This window comes from Capra hircus, chromosome 3 (assembly GCF_001704415.2).
Source record: "Capra hircus breed San Clemente chromosome 3, ASM170441v1, whole genome shotgun sequence".
In the NCBI taxonomy this organism is placed as follows: Eukaryota; Metazoa; Chordata; class Mammalia; order Artiodactyla; family Bovidae; genus Capra; species Capra hircus.
The window spans coordinates 108,615,382-108,620,569 of record NC_030810.1 but is presented as its reverse complement, the minus strand read 5'-3'; the positions used below and the strand labels follow the sequence as shown (position 1 = coordinate 108,620,569).

The following is a 5,188-nucleotide window of genomic DNA, read 5'->3' as shown; positions in this document are numbered from 1 at the left end:
TAGAGATACCAAGGGAACATTTCATGCAAAGATGGGCTTGATAAAGGACAGAAATTGTATGGACCTAAGAGAAGCAGAAGATATTAAGAAGAGGTGGCAAGAATACACGGAAGAACTGTACAAAAAAGATCTTCACGACCCAGATAATCATGATCATGTGACCACTAATCTAGAGCCAGACATCTTGGAATGTGAAGTCAAGTGGGCCTTAGAAAGCATTACTACGAACAAAGCTAGTGGAGGTGATGGAATTCCAGTGGAGCTATTTCAAATCCTGAAAGATGATGCTGTGAAAGTGCTGCACTCAATATGCCAACAAATTTGAAAAACTCACTGGAAACGGTCAGTTTTCATTAGAATCTGAAAGAAAGGCAATGCAAAAGAGTGCTCAAACTACCGCACAATTGCACTCATCTCACATGCTAGTAAAGTAATGTTCAAAATTCTCCAAGCCAGGCTTCAGCATTACGTGAACAGTGAACTTCCTGATGTCCAAGCTGGTTTTAGAAAGGCAGAGGAACCAGAGGTCAAATTGCCAACATCCACTGGATCATGGAAAAAGCAAGAGAGTTCCAGAAAAATATCTATTTCTGCTTTATTGACTATGTCAAAGCCTTTGACTGTGTGGATCACAATAAACTGTGGAAAATTCTGAAAGTGATGGGAATCCCAGATCACCTAACCTGTCTCTTGAGAAATCTGTATGCAGTTCAGGAAGCAATAGTTAGAACTGGACATGGAACAACAGACTGGTTCCAAATAGGAAAAGGAATATGTCAAGGCTGTATATTGTCACCCTGCTTATTTAACTTCTATTCAGGGTACATCATGAGACACGCTGGACTAGAAGAAACACAAGCTGGAATCAAGATTGCCAGGAGAAATATCAATAAGCTCAGATATGCAGATGACACCACCCTTCTGGCAGAAAGTCAAGAGGAGCTAAAAAGCCTCTTGATGAAAGTGAAAGAGGGGAGTGAAAAGTTGGCTTAAAGCTCAACATTCAGAAAATGAAGATCATAGCATCCAGTCCCATCACTTCATGGGCAATAGGTGGGGAAACAGTGGAAACAGTGTCAGACTTTATTTTTGGGGGCTCCAAAATCACTGCAGATGGTGACTGCAGTCATGAAATTAAAAGAAGCTTACTCCTTGGAAGAAAAGTTATGACCAACCTAGATAGCATATTCAAAAGCATAGACATTACTTTGCTGACTAAGGTCCATCTAGTCAAGGCTATGGTTTTTCCAGTGGTCATGTATGGATGTGAAAGTTGGACTGTGAAGAAGGCTGAGTGCTGAAGAATTGATGCTTTTGAACTATGATGTTGGAGAAGACTCTTGAGAGTTTCTTGGACTGTACGGAGATCCAACCAGTCCATTCTGTAGGAGATCAGCCCTGGGATTTCATTGGAAGGAATGATGCTAAAGCTGAAACTCCAGTACTTTGGCCACCTCATGAGAAGAGTTGACTCATTGGAAAAGACTTTGATGCTGGGAGGGATTGGGGGCAGGAGGAGAAGGGGACGATGGAGGATGAGATGGCTGGATGGCATCACGGACTTGATGGACGTGAGTCTGAGTGAACTCCGGGAGATGGTAATAAACAGGGAGGCTTGGTGTGCTGCGATTCAAGGGGTCGCAAAGAGTCGGACATGACTGAGCGACTGAACTGAACTAGTCTGAAAAACATAGGGGTCAGAAAAGAATACACATGCACTAGAACTTATAGAAAAATTATAGAGAAGAAATTGGTGTATTAACATAAAATTAACTTTAAAGACTAGGGAGAGGATTATCTAAAGTCACCTGGATTATTATACCCATTTCCTCATGAGTCTATGAAAGAATGCTATTAATGAAATGAAAAGTACCTTGAGAATAATCCAGAGAAAAATAACCAAGATTCATCAGCTAGGTTAAAGGTGTTTTAGGGAAAGCATACATTATTCATCTTCAAATATTTAAATCGCTGCCGTGGAAGTGAAAAATTATACACAAGATATTCATCTCCAGAAATAATGTGTGTAATGAAAAGGAGGACAGCATATAAAAGTGGAGCTTTATAACAGTGATATTTAACAGTGGTTAAACTAGAGGCAGAAATACTGCAGGTAAGATCCCTGCAATGACAGAGCAATTGGAAGTGATAGACTTGGGTCCTTTTCAACACTGGTAACTCATGGTTATATTAAATTTCAACTAGATTTATTCCATTTTCTTAATTGTGTGTGTGTGTGTGTGTGTGTGTGTGTGTGTGTGTGTGTGTGAAGAGTCCTGTTGAGGTTTTTCTAAATTTGAAATTTATAAAAACTGAATCTTCTATATTGAATTACCATTCACAGTATGTTACTTACCCTTCCTGGAAGACACTAAAATTATTCTTACCTAAGGATATAACAGCTTATTCAGTTTTTGGTACAGTAGAAACTTCTAAAACATTGGGAAACAACTATATTCCAATAAAATTAATTTAAAATATACTCCCCTGTTCAAGTTTAAAATCATTTCAAATATGTATAGTATTAATAATTACCCCAATTTTAAGATTGCACTTCACCAAACCTATCAAATTAATCCCATGGAGAAGCTTTCACTATGAGGTTATAAACTGCTATGTGAATGAAAGACAACACTATCATCACTTTTACAGTTATTGGTATACCCCCAGAAAAGAGTATTTTGTAGATATGAAGTATTCTCATTACAGAGCTTCAGAATAAAATCCTCTTCTGCCAATCATTTTTTGAATGGCCATTTGGACATCTTTGTTCCTTAGGCTAGACACCAGGGGGTTCAACAATGGAGTCACAACTATGTAGGTCACTGTCACAAATCTATCTTTGCTGGATGAGTACTTTGATGACAGCTGCAGGTAGACAAAGGAGGCACAGCCATAGTGGGCAATGACTACAGCAAGAAGGGAGGCACAAGTGGAGAAGGCTTTTCTCTTGCCTTCAACTGATGGGATCCTCAGGATGGCATGAACAATGAAGCCATAAGAGATGCAGATAAAAGTCATAGGGACCATGGGTGCTAAAACTCCACCAATGAAGATGATGAGGTCATTGATATAGGAATCGGTACAGGCAAGGCAGATATCACAGAAGTAATGGTTAATCTTGTTGGGACAGAAAGGTAGTTTAAAAAGCTAAGCGGAAGTCTATCAATGAAAACAAAAAGACAATTACAGCACAGTTCAGTTCAGGTGCTCAGTCGTGTCTGACTCTTTGCGACCCCATGAATCGCCACAGCATGCCAGGCCTCCCTGTTTATTACCATCTCCTGGAGTTCACTCAGACTCACGTCCATCAAGTCCGTGATGCCATCCAGCCATCTCATCCTCGGTCGTCCCCTTCTCCTCCTGCCCCCAATCCCTCCCAACATCGGAGTCTTTTCCAATGAGTTGACTCTTCTCATGAGGTGTCCAGAGTACTTGAGTTTCAGCTTCAGCATCATTCCCTCCAATGAAATCCCAGGGCTGATTTCCTTCAGAATGGACTTGTTGAATCTCCTTGCAGTCCAAAGGACTCTCAAGTGGCTGCCAATTGTCCACAGGCTTGCCAGCTCATAAGGATAGAGTACTGAAGTGAATGGCAGATGACAACAAAGCAGTCATAACCCATGATTCCCAGTAGCATGCAATTAGTGACAGCAAAGCCAAGGAGGAAAAACATCTGAGTGGCACAGTCAATAAATGAGATTGTCCAGAGCAGAGAACAGATTTATGAGCATCTTGGGAAGAATGACAAAGGTATAGCATGTCTCCGAGATGGAAAGGATCCTTAGGAAGAAATACATGAGTATGTGGAGGCTGCAGTCCAGGCAGATGACAGTGGCAATGGTGATGTTTCCACTCAGGATAATCAGATACAGGCAAAGAAAAACAGCAAAGAGGATGAACTGGATTTTTCCAAGGTTGGAGAATCCCATCAATAGGAACTCTGTGACAGAGGAATAATTAGCTTGGTTGACTTGTTTCCCAAGATTGATCTACAGAGGACAAAAATGAAGAAACAGTGTTTGCCATGAAAGGTGGAGATATGGATTGAGGAACAAGAAATAGGAGAAGGGATAAGGACTAATGCTAGTAGGAAATGCCCAGTGGACCATGTCAATTCATGGAATTGTTTCCAAAACTCAAGAGTACATGTTTCCAGTGATATTTCTGTATCTTTCATAGTGTTTAAGTCTAGGAAATAATTTTCACACTCCCTACTTCAAATAGCAATTAGGGAATGGAAATGTCTGAAACTTCCTGCATATCAGCCTAACTCTATCATTTATTATCTGTGTAACTTTTTGTGTTTCAGCTTTTTCATGTATAATATAAAATACTAAAAACACCTCTTTCCTAGTTTTCTTATGAAAATTAAAGCACTGAGCAGAGCACATGCACACTGTAAACCTCTAGTAAATGTCAGCTTCTGCTACATAAGTTAGTTAATTTTCAGGAAGTAGTGTTAGTTTTTCTTAAGCTTCCTTTTGGACATACTTTAAACAGATACCTACTTCAGGTTTTAGTTTTTAATCCTATTATTTTATTAAAAAAAAAAAAACAGAACTACCAGACCAACATGCATACCCAATTCCTATTTGCATGCATTTACAGAGATTGACTTAAGTGCATCCTTTCCCCTTAATCAATCAATTTCACACATTTAATAGAAGAGAGTTGGTTGGGATTTTAGTATATTTAGGTGACTAGAGAAACAAAAAGTTATTACAGGTTGACCATTGATATTACTATTACTAGTCAGGTTGGCCATTGATATACTAAATACCTACCATTCTGCCAAGATAATTCTCTGATTCTACTCCAATTGTAGTTTCAAACTTCAAAAGAAAATGAATCAAACACATCTGACCTTACTTCAAAATGAGCCATTGTGTCTACTCACATTTTACCTGGATTTCCAACAGAACTCAGCGTTGCATTGGGTGCACCTGGCCTCAAGGAGTTTCAGCTCCTCCAATTTCTCCTTACTAAAGGATGAGAAAATCCTTTTTGCAATTCAACTAAAATCAAGTTTGAATTTTTTAAGTAATAAAAAGATCAAAGCAACCAAATAGTTGAAAATATAAGGCACAAAAAAGAATACAAAAAGAAAAACTTCTACCTAAAGTAGCTCAGTTGCAGAGACCAGCTGTCGATCCTACATTTTCAAGGTATATTTCTTAATCTATAC

At 39.0% G+C, this 5,188-nt stretch overlaps 1 pseudogene; it reads right to left on the bottom strand.

The window, feature by feature from the left end:
- LOC102188816 lies at positions 2,704 to 4,887 on the bottom strand (annotated as a pseudogene).